Here is a 23,886-nt window from a genome sequence, read left to right on the forward strand (position 1 = left end):
TTGTGTCCATTCCACTTTGGCTTTCCTATTTGTTGTGCTCCTTTGCTGTTGGCATTTGGTGTATGTGTCTGTGTGTCAGTCTGAGGTATGTATGTGTGACTATGCTGGCTGTGTGTCCATTTGTATGTTTGTTCCTTGTATGCGTTCTTTTGGTGCTTGTACCCATATTTGAATCCCCGAGTGTGGTGTTGTTGTGGTGTGTGAGTTTCCCTGGCCCTGTGCTACTGTGCTATGTGTTGTGTGTTCCTGTGCAGCCACTCCTGCTGTGGCTGTCTCCCTTGTTGTTTGTTGTGTGGTGCAGGGTGTGGTTCCTCATGATTTGTTGTTGTGCATGGGTGTGCACAGGATGGGCAGATGGCATGTTCCTTCATGGGGTGTGCTAATGTGTGGTGGAAAGAGGTGTGGCCCTGTGGTCTTTGTGCCCTGCCCATTACTTGGACTGGCCCTGCCTTCTGCATTGTGTGCATGTATTCCCTTGTGTTCTCCGCTGCTGTGAGGTTACCGGGACATTGCTGTAAGATCGCAGTGGATGTGTGTCCTAGATGCAGAGGGGTAACTTGGTGGCAGGTGGGTCATGTGTGGGTGCCCTTGTGGATGTGTTCCTGTCCCCAGCAGGGTGTCTGATGTGGATTTGGACCTTGTATCAGCCCATGTGTTGTGTGTTGTGTTTGTGTAGTTGCGTACCTCGGTGGTCCATGAGTTGCTGGTGATGTAGCAGGTACAGCACCGGGAACACGTGTAGGGCAGGGTCCATGGCGGTCGTGACCGGGTGGTATGGACCGGGACTCTAGTATCGCTCTCCGCTGTCGAGATTCCACCGTCTCTGGTTGGGCGGTGTCTCCGCTGCGGTGCGTCTGCTTGTTTGGGGCATCCTAATTCTTGGAGCAGGGCAGACGTCATTCCGCACAGCCGTGGCCGTGCGCGTCGCTCCGCCGCGGACGGGAATTGGCCTATGTTTGGCCATACTAATATACTAATACTAATATGGCGGACGTTAGTTCCGCTGCTTGCAGGCGGAAAAATGCATTTTACTGCACTGCCAGCACCGCTGTGATGCCACGGCCCGACATCCTAACGAACCCCTCAGTGTCTGGCAGTGAGACATTCTACATGTATCCAGTCAATAGGAGTTATGTTTTATGTTTCAAGTGTGGTAGGTAGTCATCCTGTTGGTCCCTTATTAGGTATCTACAAATCACTCTGCATACCTGGTCTTTCTTATGGCATAGGAAAATGGAGGTGTACCAATATTAATAGCCTGCAGATCAAAGAAAATCGACACTGTTGGTGTCTTCTTTACCTTCACCCCAGCTCTACTTCTGTCATGAGTAGTTGGGGCTTACTTATGTTGAGGATTATATTAAACTTGCACCCATGTTATTATGGTTATCCATGTGGACTAATCCTTTGACAGCATTAAACAAAAATATTATAAATGATTATTTGAGCTGCGATAATGTAGCAAAAATACCTTGGTTGTCATATGTAAAAACGGTACTGTGCGAATTAGACAGTCTCCAGGCGTTTTAAAACTGATTTCCATGAGTCTGCGAAATATCAGAAGGCTATTATGGCTAGAAGACTAATGCTGCATTAAAAAACTGAATTTAAGAAACCCTCCTTTAGGAGCTATGTCTCATTTCAGATAGCTATGCTTGTTGAACCTTACCTTGTTATGAATATAGGGGTTTGGGAAAGAGATCTTTTGATGCGATTTAGACCTGGTACTGTGCAACAGATTCTTTACCATTGGACGAATTTAGTACCAAGTGTGTTTGTATTTGCACAAGTGATGAGTGTCTACCCAAACAATCTTACATTTTATGTTCTTCTGTACATTTGCTGTGTTTTTTACCAAAGTATTTTTGATTCCAGTACTGCAAAATATAATATTCACTCTTATAGACCTACGTTGTGTTTCTTCCAAATATTGCCCGTTTTCAATGTTTGCTCTCCTGTATCAAGTTTGTTTTAAATGTGATGTGCGACGGCGTAAAAGATTAATTTTATAATATTATGTATTATTTGATGATTTGCTCCGCTTATGATTAATTATTATAATAGAATAAAGTATTCTGATTGCTTAAATTATTATTTGGTGGGGACAGGAAGAAGTGGAGGCCTGCAAACTATAAAGCATTTATCAGGCTGTGAAGCCACTAGCTTACCTTGAAGACGAACACGAGGTTCAGCAAAAGGTTCCAGTTTGGATCACAAAGAGGGGTGGGCATCGGTTGAGCTGCACAAAGGTCAGTTTCCAAGTTGTTGGCACCTCGGTGCTTTTTATCTGAAGTTCTAGTTTATTTTGGTGTGGCCATCTAGTAACACCTGCATAGACAACGTCCATCCTATTGGAGGCATCTACATCGAAGAACCAGCAAGTATCCCGGAGTAATTTCCTGCCAAGCCACTTCACATTCACATGTGAGGTACAACACTTATAAAATACATATCCTCACGCCTGTCTCACTGTCCCTAAATCGTATGGCTTTTGGGAAAGGATTGAGGCACAAATGGAATTCCAGTTGGATTTAGAGCTTTCCCCCTTTACGACTAGCAGGGAGGTGGGGAAATCGATCATCCATAAGTTTTTTTTTCCGGAAGCAAAATGGCTGTAAAATGACTAACATTGAAAATCGGAAATCTATAACCTTTTCCACAAAAGATTGGTTTAGCAAGCCTCTGTCAGCTTCCAACCAAAAGGCTCCCATTTACGTGTAGAAATGACCAGCAGGATGCTACAGGGTCATCATGCGTGGAATGTCACGGGTCATAGATAGACATATTCACACGTATATATTCACTTTTCACTTATAATGCTTGTCAAGTACTGCTCCAGCCCCATCACCGTTATCCTCGGCTAACTGCATCACTCCAGCACCCCCGTGTTCAAGATCAAGCTGCTAATATGTATCACTGATAGAACAATGTTTATTGAACGAGTCATTTTTGACATGTACCCATTAAATTACAATAAAATATAAATATTTAATAAACGAGAAGAAAAGATAACTACGTACGATCCTTCTTTTTGCCTGTAAATAGTTTGGGAAGAATTCTGTAGACTAAAACTATGAAACCCCATGTTGAGGTAGAGGTTGTGGGTCTTTGTCTCCACCTAGTGGTCGTCCAAGTTATATGCAGTGTAGTAGAATACTTTTGCGTTGGCAGCTAGTGAACCTCGAAAGTGGTGAGCCTAATAGGCCACCCGAAGTAACTCGAGTAAGAATTCTTCAAACAACATTGCTGGAATTCTTCTCACTAGAGCACTTTGAAGTAAAGTTGATCAAGGGGTGTATTTTACAATACACCTTTCAAATATATTTTTATAAAGGGAATGTTCTTTTCAGATGGGGCATTTATGAATTATCACAGAGTATCCGTGGTTAACTGCCCAAAAACTTTGATGTATACTTTATACAAACATAAGCTTTCCAGGTTGTTAGCATAATCTGTTTCTTCTATTTGACAGTATCCTAAATCAAGACGTGTATAGCATTTCTACCTTTAAAATGATTTTTGTTTTTAAACTCTGCCACGTCCAAACAGAGAAACTGTCATAACACTTGACTGAGAATCTGCTTGGATGAGCATTGGATAGGAAATGAAAAATGCCACAGGTCAAACAATCTCAGCTGATGGGCAGTAGGGTTATCCAAAACAGAGATGCCGCGGTCCACTAAGAGTGTTGCTGTACTAATCGCTAAGAACCAACAAGGATAATACAAACAAATAATGAGTTACTTCTGGCTGAGAAATTCCCATCAGCCCACCCTTCTGGCGAAATCTCATCATATGGGAGTTGTTAAACAATCCAAACACCGCCCAAACCATCAATTAATGGTGCGGATATGGATGTCAAAAAGAGACTCTAGAGGTTACGATGGGTTTTGAGACCTATCAAACCGGACACTGTTCACTTGGCGCTCCGCGCTTTAAATATGCTTCACACACTTTTTAGCTTTATGCTTGTTTTTATTCTTATTCTTTAGTTTTATAATTGGTTTCTATTATTCATGTATTTTTTACTATTCTCATAACACAAACATATGATTCAATTCATCAATTTTGTAAACATTATGACATGATTACACATTCAATACTTTGGCTTCATATTTGTACATTGAACAATATGCAAACATTATTTTTAACAACAGAGCCCTATGCATTTCGGCGCCTCGACGGTGCCTTCATCAGGGGCGTGTCTGGAAATAAAACATATAAAGATGTATGAGGGTCATAATTCAAAGTTGTTCAAGGGGGGTTAAAAGCTGGAATTTATGTTAGCATATACCTGGTGTGTAACGTGACTGATGTGAAAAAAATGTATCGCCTCACTTGCTGGACTCGGTATTCTGTCTCTGCAAGTAATAATAAACAACCCATATAGATTTTGAATTATAATCAGCATATGAGTATGAAAATTAAGTTTAGGGAAAATTGGTATGGACATACCTGTAGAAGATATTTTTATGATCACTGCAAAAATAAAAACGATGTAAATTAGGACTAAAGATTTCTTGTCCTATATTTCACTTGCTATAAGCGAATGGAGATGGCAAAGTATTTACCTTATCTTCGCCCGGACTCTTTATCTGTACGATAAAGAAAAACGCAATTACTAACTCAAGTTCGGGCAACTCAGTGATAATGAGAATGCACGTCATGAAGACGGATCCGTTCATACCTGTGTAGCCAAAGGTTTTCCTCCGTATCAGAAGTCCCTCTAACGACCGGTCTCCTTACGCTAGATGCCGACAGTAAACGCCATTAAAAACTCCGCTGATTATAATTCAAAATCTATATGGGTTGTTTATTATTACTTGCAGAGACAGAATACCGAGTCCAGCAAGTGAGGCGATACATTTTTTTCACATCAGTCACGTTACACACCAGGTATATGCTAACATAAATTCCAGCTTTTAACCCCCCTTGAACAACTTTGAATTATGACCCTCATACATCTTTATATGTTTTATTTCCAGACACGCCCCTGATGAAGGCACCGTCGAGGCGCCGAAATGCATAGGGCTCTGTTGTTAAAAATAATGTTTGCATATTGTTCAATGTACAAATATGAAGCCAAAGTATTGAATGTGTAATCATGTCATAATGTTTACAAAATTGATGAATTGAATCATATGTTTGTGTTATGAGAATAGTAAAAAATACATGAATAATAGAAACCAATTATAAAACTAAAGAATAAGAATAAAAACAAGCATAAAGCTAAAAAGTGTGTGAAGCATATTTAAAGCGCGGAGCGCCAAGTGAACAGTGCCCGGTTTGATAGGTCTCAAAACCCATCGTAACCTCTAGTATCTCAAAGCAGGACTGACTACCCTGATAAATCGGAGCACCAGTGGATACATTGCTAAAAGTGAGAAGTAACGGAGTGCTCCTTACGCCCTTCATTTTCTTGGAAAAAGAGACTCTAGCCAGAGTTATTCAAATAAGGTGATGCTGATGAAGTGCAGTGCTATAGTGAAAGTGATGCTTAAAATTGGCTACTTGGACAAAAAGTATGTTTAATAAGGATCGTCCAAGTGTCAAGATTAAAACCACGCCAGGTAGTCTGAATCTATAACTAAACTGTGGCGCTGTGCAGGACGGTCAACATGTTTCAGCCTCGATGGAAACTCTGTCCGGCTTTCTTTAGGACCCTAGTGATGGAATGCTACTGCAACAATCAGTGAAGTGATAATAATGTGTGAAAGAATAGTAATAAATAATATACTTTACAATACTTATATCGACCAGGAACTTGGAGCCCCAATGAACTCTGGAAGAAGAAAATTGTCTTTTCCTGTTTGAAAAGAATACATAGAAAAACACACAAATTTACATGTACATATCCACATAGTTACAAAGAAATTGTACAGACAACACACCTGCATGAGTATAATATACCCAGCTTTATCATAGGCATAATAGCCCAGATACAGAGAGGAAATACCTCTCAGTAGTGCTCACCCAGCTTTTTGTGGGGGACAACCTCGCCTCACCCGGCAACCGCTCGGGAATGTGAAGCCCCGCTCTAGTGTATAAGAAAAATAAAGGACATAATTAGGAAAACTATCTCATATGCCCAAGTGGAACTGATTACATCTAAACCCTAACAGTTTGTAATGGATGCTGTCTTGTCAACCTATGGCTTAACGTACCCAAATGTCAGACACAAGATGTTATGAACTCTCATCTATTCCAACAATTATTTAAACTAGTTTCATGGTTTTATATATTTAAAGTTAGCAGGTACTCTTTTGCTGCTCCTTTGTTCCCTACACAAGGGAAGTGAGATGCCAGGTCAGTAAAAATATTCCCTTTGACCCTCTTTAAAGTTTTTTTTATCAGTAGGGTTATTCCCCAGGCAAGGCATATCTCACTGGATTAAACACAGGATCTGCCACTAACAGCATATGAGTCTTAACTGAAACCAATCTTACAGACCTTGGCTTCAGAAAGCAGTAAAAGTGATAAAAAGATCTCATGAAAAGCTTTATTAATATAGAGGATGAGGCACTTCCATACCAGCCATGAAATAACAGGCAAACCACCAATGCTTTCTGCCAACTAGGATGTAGCTTCAGTAATAAATGTCTCCAACCCGGGATAAATTATTAATCACAATCATTAACTAGAATTATATCTTGTATGTGTACTCTTTCATCCCCAAGTCTCAGCTTGTCATTTCCTTAAAATACAAATACATGGTCTTAATTTTTGATAAGTAAACAATTTTTCTACAAGCACAGGCTCGACATGTTCTGAAAATAGTGAAAACAACAAATGGAGAGGAGAAGGGTAAGACACCGTACGCCCCTTCATAGGATCAAACCAATTACAAGCAAGAGTACAGGGACAATTAGAACAAGGAAAGCAGTCTACTGTATCCCAGAATTGTGATCCAGTACAAAAATTCAAACTATGGATATCACTGAAACGTTGCCTACTGTCTAGGGAAAGCCATCCTTTATGGAAGAGTAAACCTCACACACATAATAGTGTCATGCTTCATCATCCGCATCCTCTCCCCACCCTGATAGGGCAATGAAGTCAGGGTGGACTTTACCTCCTTGAAGACTGACAGGGAGTTCTGGAATAGAATCTACTGGACACAGCAAAAAAGGGGATCCAGAGTGAGCTAAAATACCTCAATGTTCCTAGGTTATTACCTTTACTCAGCAGGACACTAGGTATGACTAAAAAGCAAACGTGGATGGGTATGTTGAGAACAGTGGCTCAAACCCATCTACTATCTGCCAACATGTTTCTGCCTATATTTAGTAGCCTAAATGGTCTGGGGCAGGGTTTCCCAAACTGTGGTCCGCGGACCCCCAGGGGTCCGTGACACATTTCCAGGGGGTCCGCAGGACTTGAGTGCCTAACGTAAGAGGTGTGAATGTAAATGGCACCTGGGCGGCAAGACTGCAATACAATCTGGCCACCAGGCTCACAGCACATGAGAGGTGTGAATGTTGCTGGCCCCGGGGCGGCAAGACTGCAATGAAATCTGGCAAATCACCCTTCAGCTATAAGTGCAAGCTGTGTTATTCACTTCTGCCCAACACCCGACGCCGAGATTGAAGAGCATTGGAGGCTGGAGCACATCGAACGGGCAGGAGGGCCCTTCTTCTGGAACTGCATGTAAGTGTTTAATTTGTGTGTGCGTGTTTGTGTGTGTTTCCCTCGTTTTTTGTGCCCTTCTGCCCCCTGTCCCACTCGTTTTTTGTGCCCTTCTGCCCTCTGTGCCACTCGTTTTTCCCTCTTTTTTTGTGCCTTTCTGCCCTCTGTTCCACTCGTTTTTTGTGCCCTTCTGCCCTGTGTGCCACTCGTTTCCCCCGTTTTTTGTGCCTTTCTGCCCTCTGTTCCACTCGTTTTTCCCTCGTTTTTTGTGCCCTTCTGCCCTCTGTTCCACTCGTTTTTTTGTGCCCTTCTGCCCTCTGTGCCACTTGTTTCCCTTGTTTTTTGTGCCTTTCTGCTCCACTCATTTTTCCCTCGTCTTTTGTGCCTTTCTGCCCTCTGTTCCACTCGTTTTTTGGTGTCCTTCTGCCCTCCGTGCCACTCGTTTTTCCCTTGTTTTTTGTGCCTTTCTGCCCTCTGTTCCACTCGTTTTTTTGTGCCTTTCTGCCCTCTATTTCACTCGTTTCCCCCTCGTTTTTAGGTCTCGCCTATTAATCCCGCAAGGGATAATAGACAAGAGTATAGAGGGCAAATCAAGGTCTGAAACCATCGCGGATTTCGGACAGTTCGTGTGGTGCACTCGTGCGGAACGCGCGTCCACATCAAAGCCATCAGCCTCCATCCCACAGGCATCTGAAGCTTCCCCAGCGTGCGCTCGGCCTCAGGCATTCACCTCAGCGCGCGCTCGGCCTCCCCCCTAATTAGAGCTTCACTTCAAAGGGGCCGCCAATGCTTGTTTAGGTCGAGCTGCAAGGGGCCATTGTGTAAGTACAACTTTTATTTAACTTTCACAACACAGCTTTTTCTCTTCTTGCATTTGTATTTAAATTACCTGAAAACACACGCATATCACCATTTTATATTAACAAGCCGAGCACACAGTCAATTTTTAAACTTTCATTCTTTAACCCCTTCCATGCTGGTGACGAACCCCAGCCGTCACGCTCTGCGGCGCTCGTGTGCTGATGACGGCTGGGGTTCGTCACGGCCCGGCCCTGTTCTTTTGTTTACCGCACAGCGGCGGAAACGGCCCAGCATGGAAGGGGTTAAGTCGAGCTTCAAGGGGCCATTGTGTAAGTACAACTTTTATTTAACTTTCACAACACAGCTTTTTCTCTTCTTGCATTTGTATTGGGCACACAGTCAATTTTTAAACTTTCATTGTTTAGGTCGAGCTGCAAGGGGCCATTGTGTAAGTACAACTTTTATTTAACTTTCACAACACAGCTTTTTCTCTTCTTGCATTTGTATTTAAATTACCTGCAAACGCACGCATATCGCCATTTTATATTAACAACACGGGCACACAGTCCAATTTTAAACTTTCTTTATTGTTGTTTGTGGACTCCTTGTTATACCCACTCTGAAGCCTCTGCTTGCTTCAGCCCTCCCCCTTCCCCCAATTTTGAAAGCGCATGTTTCCTGTTCTTTCAACTCTTACAAAGGCTCAGAAGCGGTATGCTGCAAGGGCCATTGTGTATGTACAACTTTTATTTAACTTTCACAACGTGCCGCGCTCATCCTGCATCTTTATTTAAATTACATGCAGACGCTCGCATTTCACACTTTTAGATTAACAGCATGGGCGCACAGTCAATTTATAAACTGCGGGGTTAATGTTATGCAACACGCTGAAGGTGCAGGGAGAGGTTTGCCGCTGCAACCACCCCACTTGGTTTTTAAGAAGGTTTAAACTGATTAGATGGGGGAGGAGATGGGGGAGGGGGTGTTTGCATTTGGTTCTCTGTCAATCTGGTCCCCATGCTTCCATATTTTTTAACATCAACATCGCAAGTTGGGGGAATGGATATGGTTGAGAGCAGATCAGGTTTAGTGGAAGCTTTTGTGTTGCCTAACTGGGTGCAAGCCCACGCATATTGCCATTTTATATTAACAACACAGGCACACAGTCAATTTTTAAACTTTCATTAAAGCGCGGCAGGAGGGGGCTGTCGCCACCACTGTTCACTGTGCGCCTGTGTCGTTAATCTAGAAGGGTGACCATATGCTGTCTTTTGGAAAACAACTGATGGTGTTTACTCTTGCAGGGCATTCAGTCAATGCATTAGGTGTGCAGCACCCATAAAAAAAAGTTTGTTTGTGGACTCCTTGTTATACCCACTCTGGAGCCTCTGCTTGCTTCAGCCCTCCTATTCCCCCCAATTTCGAAAGCGCATGTTTCCTGTTCTTTTAACTCTTACAAAGGCTCAGAAGCGGTATGCTGCAAGGACCATTGTGTATGTACAACTTTTATTTAATTTTAACAACGGGCCGCGCTCGTCTTGCATCTTTATTTAAATTACATGCAGACGCTCGCATTTCACACTTTTAGATTAACAGCATGGGTGCACAGTCAATTTATAAACTGCGGGGTTAATGTTATGCAACACGCTGAAGGTGCAGGGAGAGGTTTGCCGCCGCTCTCTTCTGTCAGACTTTATTTCACCGATCTCTACTCGATTATACCCCCACTCTCTTGTGCCGCCATTTCGCGGTCTCCATTCTTGCCTAGTTCTTTCTCCAATTCCAGTTCAAGCCCCTAACTTTTACTCGTTTCTCCTTATGGCTTTTATCTCTCCCACCGTCCACAGCCCCACCCTTTCCTCCCTCTTTCATCTCCTTTTTTGTCTTCACACCTCTTAGATCCTTTATTCTCTTCTGTCATATCGCCCCTCTCTTTTACCCTCCTTCTTTTCATTTCTCTACACCCCTTTCTCATTTTTTTGCACCTTCACACACACTGCACCCTTGCACACACTGCACCCTCACACACACTGCACCCACACACACACTGCACCCTCAAACACACTGCACCCTCACACACACTTCACCCTCACACACACTGCCCACACTGCACCCTCACACACTGCACCCTCACACACTGCACCCTCACACACACTGCACAAACCACACCCTCACACACACTGCACACACTGCACCCTCACACACACTGCAGTATCACACACACTGCACCCTGACACACTGCACTGCACCATCACACACACTGCACACACTGCACCCTCACACACACTGCGCACCCTCACACACACTGCGCACCCTCACACTCTGTGCACACTCACACTCTGCGCACCCTCCCACCCTGCGCACCCTCACACCCTGGGCACCCTCACACCCTGCGCACCCTCACACTCTGCAATGGAACATACACTCCAAATACCACTCAGTGCCACTTAACACTCTATATATCTATCGCCCTCACTCTATATATCTGTCGCCCTCCCTCTATCTATCGCCCTTACTCTTGCTATCTATCGCATCACCATAGCATCACTCAGCACCGCCACAGCATCACTCAGGGGCACCACAACATCACTATGCGCTACCACTGCATCACTGAACGCCACAGCATCACTCGTTGCCACCACATCAGTCAGCGCCACCACAGCATCAATCTGTGCAACTATTCAACAACAACTGGTTCAAATATGTTCTCTCAATGTTTCAAGCTTTATTACAAATGTCACAAAAATATGTTAATATTTCACTTCTGTTCTTGGATTTTCGTCACAATAAAATACAATGAACATAATCTTCACAAAAGTTATTTACAAAAGCATTTGCCATTATAAATTACAATAACTTTATTTAAGTATTAATTATTTAAAAAATAAGCCATTTTTATTTGTAATATCAATACATCTAAGTCAACACAACACATATTGCATTACAAATGCTATAGGTGTCACATTTGCGAAAGTTTAAACTATTGGCATTGTAAATGACGAAGCTATTAATTTTGCTATTTTCAAAACCAACACATAAATAAAAAATGTGTCATTTACAATACCAATAGCTCAAACTTTCATAATGCGAGACCTATTGCATTGCAAATGCTTGTTTGTGCCTTTCTGCCCTCTGTTCCACTCGTTTTTTTGTGCCTTTCTGCCCTCTGTTCCACTCATTTTTCACTCGTTTTTTGTGCCCTTCTGCTTCCGTTCCACTCATTTTTTGTGCCCTTCTGCCCTCTGCCACTTGTTTTTCCCTCGTTTTTTGTGCCTTTCTGCCCTCTGTTCCACTCGTTTTTGCACCATTCTGCCCTCTGTTCCACTCATTTTTCCTTCGTTTTTTGTGCCTTTCTTCCCTCTGTTCCACTCGTTTTTTGTGCCTTTCTGCCCTCTGTTCCACTCGTTTTTCCCTTTTTTTTGTGCCCTTCTGCCCTCTGTTCCACTCGTTTTTTTGTGCCCTTCTGCCCTCTGTGCCACTCGCTTTTCCCTCGTTTTTGTGCCTTTCTGCCCTCTGTTCCACTCGTTTTTTGTGCCTTTCTGCCCTGTTCCACTCGTTTTCCCCTCGTTTTTTGTGCCCTTCTGCCCTCTGTTCCACTCGTTTTTTTGTGCCCTTCTGCCCTCTGTGCCCATTCGCTGCCCCTTATGACGATAACTATAACTTATTATAGTTATAGTTGGATTGTAGTTGTTGCCCTTTTAGATCTTTTCTTCTCAATTCAATAAAATATTTTTTTTAATTAAAATAGTTCTTCGTTTTAGAATAACAAATTCCCCCTGTCAAAACTATACTAGCAAGTAAACTCAACTTCTGAAAGTGTTCCCTTCCCAATGTGCACAGTATTTTGTGCGAATTACTGTTTCCATTTTTTGAAATTGTACAAATTGCTTGGGGGTCCACGGCTTCCAGTAGTGATTCAATGGGGGTCCTCAGGAGTCAAAAGTTTTGGAACCACTTGTCTGGGGCATTCTTCAGGCCAAATAGATCCCTCAGACTAGATACTGTGACTCTACTAGTCACTAACACACAATGCTACAAAACTGTGAGCTACCCTTTTAACCAAGGTGAATCCTACCTGGAACTGGATAAGGGTAACTTCATTCCCTACATTTTAGGGGATACCAGTCATGGCCACAGAAGGGGTGGTGTCCTTTGTAGTCACACATTTGTCAAAAGGAACACCACTTGTGAATACCTAAATCAGGCCTCAAACGGAGCGGATGCAGGTTTGCAGGTCCCGCGATGCGGGACAATCAGCAGCGCTTTGAGATCTGGCTGTGTGGCTCCTCCCCCTCTTTTGTTGGCACCTCAAGGTGCAGTGGGGCTTGAAGAAGGGGGAGGAGCCACACCGTCCAGCCTTCAAAGCGCTACTGATTTTCCCGCAAGGAAGGACCTGCAAACCTGCACCGGCTCCGTTGAGGGGACTTCAAGCCCCACTGTGCCCGGAGGCACCGACAAAGGAGGGGGAGGAGCCACACCGCCAGTGCTCAAAGAGCTGCTGACTCACACGTGTGCTGGATGCAAAGAGGGCGGGCCCATCATTGCCAGGAAAAGCCAGGGCAGGGCCACCGTTTTTCATCGGACATCCCTCTTTACGTCGGTACGCCTCTGGTGCTGCTTGTTAAGATCTCTCGTGGCCCTTAGTCTTCCTGTTCACCGTCTGTGGTTTCTGTAACAAGCAGTATCTGTGCCTGAACTCAGTGGACAAACTGTCAGGGGCATCTCACTTTGCCTCTGAGTCTTCTTGCCTATCCACGCTATTTCTATCATTTCCGCACTGGAGAGGCGCCCATAGTACTTGTAAGACTTTTGAAGGGGTTGAAGTGGTCTTATTTGGCTAATGGTAATGTCCGGTTGAACGTCACGAAGAAAGACTGCACCCTGTTTTTGAAATGGGCCACACTTTACCACTCTTGGTTCTAGCATAAAATATTTTAAAGCGCCAAGAGCCTCCTTATCGCTTTAATGCCCTGTGATCTGACTAATAAGCACCATATAGCTTGCTCCTCCTGTACCCTGCTAATGAAACGACTTGGGTTTCTGGAGGCCAAGACCTTCTGAGGCCAGACGCCTCAACTCCAGTGGAAGGACGGGGGTGAAATGATAACTTCACCCCTAGCGGGTGTCCAGCTGGCAGGGTGCAAGCCATTCCTCGTTATTTGTCTCGCCAGATTGACTGACATATAAGACTTACTGCATAAACCTGCCACTTACCGGTGCCCTTTTTGCTGCTTTTGTGATTGCTTTTAATCAGCGTTAGTCTCCGTAGGAGAGAACTTGAGGACTGTCTTAATAGGAAGTTTTGTTTTTTCTTTCTTTCTAAACTGGTAGAAGGAACACAGCTTACAAAATCAAGAGTCCATTGGAAAAAGTTGTAACTTAGAACACAATTTTACCCGTGCACTACAACTGTTTGACCCCTACAGTGGGAATTATAGCCACTTAGGCCTAGCACCCGTGTTAACCCTTGGTCAACTAACTTAGCTGTACGCAATTATAACAGGTTTATTTGGGGTGACATGCCTTAAATAATTTGCTACTTTCCTCTACCAGTTGTAAGAACCTCGGAATGGGGTGCCCTTGACTACCCATTATGGTGAAATGAAAAGCCAACGATAAGTCACTCGACACAGGGAAAGCAAAGAAACAGCCAAGACAGGCAGCTGAGAACTGCACCCTAGATGAAATAAATGTATTTTTAGAAGAAGTCTGAGGCGTCTTAGCTACCAAGGCCACTAAGGTAAAACAACCGGGGAAGGGTAATATTACATCATTCTTTAAAAGACCAGGGAGTACTGAAACACCAACATCGTAGAAAATACCACTAGCACTTCTCTAACACTTCCAATTGGGCAGCAAAGCCCAATAAGAACCCAGTCGCCTGATTAATTTACTCCAACAACTATAATAACTGTAGAATGTAGCAACCGGTTAGAAGCTTTGGGGATCATGGAACAATACACAGATATCAACAGCCCATAATAGTACTCTTCCTGCTGGGAGGGTGTAGTATTCACTGTATTGTGCCTCCCTGGCACCTGTAGTTAGAACCCCTGTGCTTGTATGTTCTATGGCTTTGTAGTAGAATGTTGCCTTCTGGCAGTTGATAGCTTTGCCTGCTCCTTGTCGCTGTGCTTCTCCTAAGCTGAATAAACCTAGTCTACAAGCTATCCTGTTGTCCTGCCTACTTCAATACTACAAATTTATTCTTCAAACTCGCAGTTAATTTCACTACAGAAAGAGATAACCAGGTTACGTGACTACATGTGTAGGCTGTCTGAGGCCTTTAATGACAAGGTGGACAACTGGACAGCCCTGGTATTGAAGCTTAGTTCCAACCTACCCTAAACCACTGCCTGTCCAAGACCTGAGATTTATTTGGGAAATACTCCAATAAATGGCCCCTAACCATGCTTAACTAACCGGCCCAACGTAACAAAGGCCACGGTACTACCAGAGCGACTGGGAGGACATCCACGCACCTTCAAAACCAAGGATGTAATTCTAAAACACCGTTGGGTTGTGACCCAAGGCCTACAAAAGTTCACAGGGGTAATGGTGCATCTGGTCACCATAACATGAGGAGGGCCCCATCACCACCAAATTCAAAAAGACATACAGTAAGACCTGCAGAAGCTAACACTGAGAAATACAAAATGTTTATGATCAACATCCCGCCAGGTACCAGAGAAACTCAGGATTTGCTAACCAATAAAGCTATTCATTGGATTCAAAAGGTGACTGGCTGTAGATCGGTCATAAGAGAGGATATACTAAATGCCACTAAATTCAGCAGCAGTCATCTAACTTTGGATTATATTGGTCTGAAGCTAGCAAGCCATGAGCTGGTTGGAGGACTGATATCGTTGGAGCACAGGTACAGGCTTCCTATGGAGTCACATATAAGACTCAAGGTGAATGTCCCATGCCTGGCATCCACCCCAGGTAATCGTCATACTTTGAACCCACTAACTTGCCAACAGCCGCCACCCCTCCCAATTTCCCACATGGGCAATCTGTCTGAAATTGACTTACTACTAGAAAACCAGCTGGAAGCTACTAGATTGATTCAGCTGAATTACACATTATAAGCCAGATCCCCTATGACAGAACCCTCACCTCAACTTTATATGGGAGCATCTATTAATGCCATTAATCCAGTAGTGACAGATGAGAGGGAGAGCACAAATTGCTAGTCAACAAGCTGGGTCAAACCAGCACCAGACTGACACTACAAGATTCCTGTCCTGGAACGTAGCCGGTGTTAGAGCTAAGTTAGTGGATCCTGAATGGGGTGACTTTATAGACCAACATCATATAATATTATTGCAGGAAACAGGGGCGTTAGAGCCGGAGTTTAAATCGGGATATATTACGTTTGCTGCTAATCATCGGCAGACCTTCAGGTGGCTTGTTGATTTGGCTCAAGCTGGAAACAAAAAAATCCATTAGAGTGTAGAGATCCTCTGGGTGTGGTTATTCCAACAGGCTATATTCTCGGGGCCAGTATTTTTGCCATCATAACCGCGTACTTACATCCACTCTGTCCCGGCAAACCTTCATTCAGGGACAGTGACCCAACTAACACATGATCGATCACAATTATCACACACACCTCTAAATCAGTGCAGAAGACTAACACAAAAGAGCCTGCTGGCGTTATTCTAATGGATCAGATGGAACAAACACGTGTCCAAAGTAATGTTTGCCAGTGACACTGAACATGTGGAAAAGCACTCTAGGACCGCAGGTCAAAACGAGGACGTGATTGTGACCCATGGCTTGAAGGTTGTGAATGGCGCTACTAAGTCCGACCTCCCAGCCTGCCTAACCCTTAAGAGAGGTTTGTATACCAGTAATACAGGCTATAGCCTCCTGGGCAGATCACTATGGTCATATTTAATTGATATGGAGGTGGTCTCCAGAAATGACTGTGATCACAAAGCACTAGGCGCCCATGTTTTGCTAGACCCTTCTTAAATTTAAGCACACAAGGTAACATCATCATAAGCAGGGTTGAAACCGGCAATAACAGAAGGAACATGAAATGGGCAGCAGTAGCAGATAATCCACAGTCCAGATGCAAATGTACAATCTCTTTGTGGAGAGAATGTATCCTCTTGAATCAATCGACCTTTAAACTTTGTACCCCATCATTGTGAACTTATGTGGCTACTGAAACATCTCTTTACCAAGGAGGGGCGGAGGGTCAATGGCTAGTCAATCTGGTATTCATGCGACTGCAGACATGCCAAAACATTACTAATTTTTAAAAATTCTTTTTATTAAACATGAAAACAAGCTTCAGATAATCATCATGTTCGTATTGACACATCAGGATAAACATTAGCCACAAGTAGCACAATACAGGGCGAATATCTTATCGCAATTACTGGAAGTCACCAGCCTTCTTCCCAGGGGATACATCATTGCATATCAATCTCTAGGCAATTTGAAACATTCTTCATGACACTGTCCATTGGCATCTATACCATGCCCACACCCCATATCTTTTCTCCTTTACATTGGTAGCCCCGACTCTGATATATCACCTGCTCTGCCAAATAGCACCAGTCCAAGTCTTTCTTCGAGGCATAGAGTGTGGGGGCCACTACTACCCCCACGTCCGAGAAATGTTTCTCTTGGCTACCCCTCCTGCCACAGCCAGCCAGGTCTTGGCCCATTGCGACCATGTTGTCTCACCCGTTACACCCTGAATATGCCACCTCGGTTTTACCAGGACACTCTCTTCCACTACCGTCGTCATCACTCGGGTGATACCTTCCCAGTAGGCTTGAATCATGGGGCAAGACCATAGTATGTGGAAAAAATACCCTTTCTCACCACATCCCCGCATGCACTCATCAGTCACACATGTACCCATTCAGACCTGAACCATACGTGAAGCATAGGACCTATGGAGAATACGGAGCTGAATGAACCGTACTAATTTAAGCTATAAAAATAAGGTAACAGTAAGGAGATCGCTGACACCAGAAGAGCTTATAAGGCTCTCCTCACTACGACAAAGGGGGGGTGGGAGGCAGAAAAATGGGAAGAACTTACTCAATCGCTTTACAATAGGAATACCAAGGTCTTTTGGAAACTCATTGCATCTGGGAACCGCACCATAGAAAGTCATGTTGATGCAGTGGTCCACCCAGAGGCATGGGTAGATCATTTAAGTGAACTATACAGAGTGTGGACCAAAGATTAATCTCCGCTTAATGAGGATGGTATGGTAGATAAGTCAGAGCCAAAGTGAGATTGAGGCTGTTGTTTCTATAGATTTTGAAATGGCAGAAACTTCATAGGCGCTTCGGTTATTAAAGAAGGAGTATTTGCCTTGCCCCAATGGCATTCCAGGTTATCTACATCCGTCCAAACCAGAAATGTGGGTGCCTTATTTTAAAGTCTTCTGAAATGCTATCCTGATAGAAGAGTGCATTCCTTCTTCCTGGCCTAGAGCCCCCATCGTTCCTACGTACAAGAAGGGGAGGAGGGCTGTCCCATCCAATTACAGACCCATCAGTCTGATTGATACGAGCCAGAAAATCTTTGCCAGGCAGATACTAATTAAACTCCAAACGTGGATAACAGGTCTCCACATTCTATCAGATAGCCAGGCGGGGTTCAGGGCTAAGGTTAGTACCTTGGACCAGGTATTCTGCTTCAGGACATTTTGCTGAAAGTATGTCGCTCTGAGACTGGATTACCTTTATGTTGCCTTTGTAGACCCAAGAGTGGGATTTGATCTGGTTCCGAAGGAAAACCTACAGGTGGTGCTGGAGTCATATGGTATCTCAGAGGATCTCTAAGTATCATGAAAATCTTACACTCAAACATATGCATAGGTTAGGTGGAATTCGGAGGGGATCTTTCATCTAGGATAACTATAAATCGTGGTGTCAGGCAAGGATGCATGCTTGCCCCCAAGCTTTTAGCTTATATATTAATGGAGTGGTAGAAAGGCTGGCAAAATGTAATCATGAGACCCCTAAAACTGAGCACATGCACATCAACACGCCCATTCTTATGTTTGCTGACGATACGCTTTCAATAGCCCGAACCCCGCATGGTCTTCACTCGCTGTTGGATTGATTTGTATCTTTTTGCCTTGCAAGAAGCCTTGAGATAAATCCGTCAAAGTAAAAATTCATGTCAGTGAACCCACACCGTTCCTTTAGAGACAGAATGAGGAGAGAGGGGGCGCCCTTGGAGCAAGTTAAATGTTTTGATTTCCTGGGTGTAAGATTGGCCGATAATATGTCCTTGATACCACTGCTTGAAAAAAATGTAGAACCATCCTGCTCCGTAGGGCATCAGCTATACAAAGGAAATAAAGGGATATGTAAAGTGTCCACTTTTTACATTGCGGAGGATGCTGCAGCCAGGAGCACCCACCGTAATGCAAAAGATAGACATTGCGACCGCCGGGGTCGTGGTTGCATCCTAATGCCTCTGTCGGGACCGCCGACAGATTGTCAGCAGTCCCATTTTCCGATAGGGTGGTGGGCGGACATAAGTCCGCCCGCCATCATATTCAGCCCCTTAGTGTGGGCATTGAGAATCAGAGTAAACAAACTATTAATGTCAACTTAGCCAGAATGCACTCTGGTCTAAATGTGTGCGATCAAACCATAAACTGTACCTGCGTCTTCAACATTGTTGCTGCTAGTTAAACTCTTTAAATGTTTTTCTTTATTGGGGTTGCTAAGAAGTTTGATCTGAATCGGGGGCAAGATGGCGACCGTGTGAGACGGTCGGAAAGCAGCTCGTGTGAGGAGGAGCGCTATGGAGGACTGAGATCCCGTATTTCCCCCACAAAACCGGAATTTGGTGAAGTGAAGTAAAGTACGAGTCCCCTACAACGTTAGACAGAGGAGAGCGGGCGAAAAAGAAATATTATCAAAGCGAACGCGGCTGGATGAAACTGACTTGTAGTCTGCCGCTGAAGCGGCTGCTCCTGGAGATTGCTCAGCTGACACGGCGGCTCAGAGGCGGAGCTGTCATCCGACCATCAGCGGAGGCTGCGGAGTTTGCGGAGCTGGTATTCAGCTTGGAAGCCTCGCGGAGTTTGGCTCAGAAACGGCGAATTCGGCAGAGAAGGAAGCTCTACGAGAAACAAGGGAAGGCGGTTTCCAACCTCCCGTGTGGCGGGAAGGAGCAGACAAGTTGCGCTCTGGAGGGCGTCGGAGCTCTGCAGCCTGAGACGGAGACAGAGATTGCCGAAAACGGTGACTCCCCAACCGGTAAGGAGGCATTTGGGCCAGAGGAAAGGCGGAGGGCAATCATGGCTCCTAAGCCGAGCGCCAGCGCTAAGGCGGCTGCTAGGAGGAAGGCAGCAGCGGAGCTAGCGGAGGCATTGGACAATGATGGCGGTAAGGGGAAAAAACAAGGTTCCCCTCAAGTAAAAAAAACAGTACAGCAGGGTGCCAGTAAGGGAAACCCGGATAATTCGGGTACTATCCCAATATCGGATATTTTTCAAAAGCTGAATAAGACCAAAGACATAAAAGAGCAAAAGGAAGATAATTTACAGGCTCCCCCTGTTGCCCCTGTTGCCCCTGTTGCGGGTAATGATGAGGCATCTTCTGGCACTATAGTGGAAGAGCTCGCTGACCAATTGAATACAGTAATAAGGGTGGAAGGTGAACAACAATTGGAGACTACAACAGTAGTTCAGTTGGGGGATAGTAATTCACTTCACCCTGGCTTAGAAAAAATTTTGGAAGACGACACAGGGGGGAGTAGCTGCAGTAAAAAAGAGACATTGAGTGAGGCATTTTTCTCGGTATCTGAAGGCGGTGAATGGTCTGAGGATGGAGAGGATAGTTTGGGGCAGGAAACCAGTGATATAGAGACTGGCAGCGACTTAGAACCCGAGGAAAGTAGCCCCCCAAATACAGCAGTAAAAATGGTGGTGAGAGCGAAAGTATCTAATCAAAGAAAAGATGTATCACAATCGAATGCCTCAGCAGATAGCCCGGAAGGAGACTCAGCACAAATGTCACTCTTGGAGGTTATTCACCAGGAGATACTGGCTCACAGAGAAGAATCACGGCAAGAAAGTCGGAGATCGCAGGCGGCGGTTAGAAAAATGCAAGGGGTGGTGAGGAAACTGACTAAGGCCTGTGTGAACCTGGGGGAACGAGTGACCAATTTGGAAGATAGAGTGGTATCCACAGAAGCTGATGCTGCAGCAGCAGTTGATAAAGTTGACACTCAAGCAAAAAATCTCACTGACATCCAATGGAAACTGGAGTCGTTAGAGAACAGATCGAGGCAAAATAATCTGCGTGTCCTGGGAATTCCGGAGGGGGCTGAGGGGACAGACATGAAAGCATTCATCGTCAAACTGTTTGTGTCCGCCTTCAAAGAACTGAAAGATTGGGATTTCGATAGGGAGATTCAGAGAGCGCATCGCGCCCCAGCCAATATCTATAAAAAGGCTAAAGAGGGAGATAAACCCAGGGCGATATTAATTTTTTTGGGTAACTTCAACTTAAGACAAGCAATCTCTGAGAGGGCAAGGCCTGACAAAAAAAAGACAGTAGATGAATATACCTTTTTTGTCCGTCCAGACTTTTGCCATATTACAGTCGAGAGGCGTTGGAGGCTGCGGCAAATGATCAAACCTTTTCAGGACAAGGGCATGCAGGCATACTTGATCAATCCCGCCCAGCTGAAAGTAATCCAGGGCGGAAAAACATTTTATTTCTCCTCAGAGATTAAAGCTAAAGGGTTTCTGCAGTCATAGATGGAGTATCGGGAGCGCCAAAATGTACAAGTAAATTGCTAATTGAGCTACTGAAATACCCTTAGGGGGAGTGAATAATTTTTGGGTGAGGTGTTTTCACTGAGGGAGTTCAGGGGGGGAAAGAAAAGAAAGAAAAAAAAAGGGAAATAAAAAAAAAATGGTAAGGAAAAACAAAAGAAGGTGAGGGATCTAGATAAAGAGTAAAAGGTTGAAGCGCGATTACTTCTCCTCACACTAAGCTGCAACCATCACGTGCACAGACCCGAGATCTGAGCGCCTCTAGACAAGCGGGGGGGGGTGAGGGGAGGCCCCACTTGGGAGCCCAGGAGGGGGAGGGTGAGAGTGCAGAGGGAGGAGTGGGTGGGGGTGGGGAGGGAAGGGGGGGTGAAAATAATGAAAAAATATGAGATGGAAAGGAATAGTTTTCAGGTTGATATCAGGTATCTGGATATGAGTTATTGTGGGAAAGGTAAACTCGCAAAATATGCCAGACATTAGAATATGTAGTATAAATGCAGGGGGGTTAAATGACTGGAAGAAACGGCAGAGATTGAGTCATCTGGTTAGATCGAATAATATTGATATAGTTTGTGTTCAGGAAACCCATATCCCCTGGAATAAAAGGAAGGTCTTGGAACTGTATGGGTTTACCTTGATCGGATGTTCCACCCAGACATCAATGATAAGAGGAGTGGCTATATTAGCTAAGAATCATCTGGGCGGTGCTAAACGCATAAAAACGGATGGCTCGGGTAGATGGATATTAGCTGAAATGAGTATGGGGTTTACACTATGCGTAATATATGGTCCAAATGAGGATGATCCTATGATGTTCAACAAACTAGAAGAGGAATTGGCCAACTGGACAGCCCCAATGATAGTATGTGGGGACATGAATATCTCTGTGGATTGGCAACAGGGGACTAATTTTACAGGCCGCAAACGTAAAGTTAACACAGCGATCAGTTCCATGATGCAATCCCATGGCCTGTTAGATGTATGGGGAGAAAAGATGCCAGGTGATCGTGGGTACACGTACTTCTTTCATCCAGCACAAAAGTATTCCAAGCTGGATTATTTTTTTATTACACTAGGGGAGATAGGTAAGGTAAATATTCAGAAATTACCTAGAATAATTTCTGATCATAACCCTTTGATACTTTCTTATAAAGTTCCCAGTGTACTTAGGAAAATATCCAGATGGACTTTTGATAGAAAGTTATTAAATGATGAAAGGTTCTTAAAGCATATGAAAAGATGGACAAAGGAATTCTTTGATTGCAACAGATATAGTGCCTCCAGAAATGGAGTTTGGGAGTCGTTTAAAGCCGCATTAAGGGGGGAGACGATCAGCTGTTCATCGAGAATTAGGAAAGAGGATAAAATCAAGATAGATAAACTCACAGCAGATCTGGCAGAAAGAGAGAGATACCATATTGGTGAAATAATAACTGGTAAGGACAGTAGAGAGACCACAAGAAATATGGCCAGGATTAAGGGGGACCTCTTAAAAATAATTACCCAAAAGGAGATTTGTGAATATCAGACTCAAAGAGCTAGGCGTTATGAGACAGGGGAGCAAGCTGGGAGAGCATTAGCATTACGCATAAGACAGGATTTGAATAGAAATAAAATTAGTAAGATGAAATTTAATGGGAGAGAGTATAACGATCCAGAATCCATAGTACAGGTGTTTCAAGAGTTTTATCAAAAACTTTATGATCAGGAGCCGGGGGTGGTATCTCATATACAAGACCAATTTCCTATAACACCTAGGGTGGGGGAGGAAGATAGAGACCGATTGGAAGCGAGTATAACAAGTGAGGAGATAATGAATGCTTTAAGTGAACTGGCATTGGGTAAAGCAGCTGGCCCAGATGGGATCCCAATCGAGGTTTACAGGGCTCTGAGTGAAGAAATTCTCCCAATACTTGAGGATCTTTTTAACGGAGTTATATGTTCAGGTGTTATCCCTGATACGTGGAAGCAGACCAATATTGTGGTATTTCACAAAAAGGGGAAGCCAGAGGATAATCCCGGTTCATATAGGCCGATATCTTTAATAAATACAGACGCGAAATTATACTCAAAAGTTTGGGCTAAAAGACTAGGAGGGATTATAGGTCATGTAGTGTCACCCTGGCAGCATGGGTTTGTCCCAGGGCGAGGTACCACCGAACATACAGCCAGGGCTATTACACTATTTGACGCTGTTACGGCTGCAGGGAGTGACATGGCCATGATTTTATTGGATGCCGAGAAGGCGTTCGATCGGGTTGTTTGGAATTTTATGTGGGAGGTGTTGGAGAAAAGGGGTTTCGGAGAAAACTGTAGGAAAGGTATTAAGGCTATGTATGTGAACCCGGTGGCCAGAATTACCACTATGGGGCTCCAGTCAGAGGAGATAACGATTAAAAGGGGTACACGTCAGGGTTGTCCGTGTTCACCCATTTTGTTTGCCTTATACATAGACCCTCTGATTAGGAAAATTGTGGCGACAGAGAAAATTTCCCCTGTTATATCTCACGGTCATACTACTAAGATATTAGCATACGCTGATGATTTGGCAATAGTTACAAATAAACCGGATACTGCAATACAAGAATTAAATAACTTGGCTCAGCACTTTGGGATATATTCAGGATACAAACTTAACACTGATAAAACTATAATAATTTGCACAAAGAATATTCCGAAAA

At 44.0% G+C, this 23,886-nt stretch overlaps 1 pseudogene; it reads left to right on the top strand.

The window, feature by feature from the left end:
- LOC147747634 (uncharacterized) overlaps nt 1–19,280 on the top strand; it is a 34,858-nt pseudogene extending 15,578 nt beyond the window's left edge.
- Nucleotides 19,281–23,886: the final 4,606 nt, after the last annotated feature.

The sequence above is a fragment of the Lissotriton vulgaris genome, chromosome 1_1, assembly GCF_964263255.1.
Source record: "Lissotriton vulgaris chromosome 1_1, aLisVul1.2, whole genome shotgun sequence".
NCBI lineage: Eukaryota > Metazoa > Chordata > Amphibia > Caudata > Salamandridae > Lissotriton > Lissotriton vulgaris.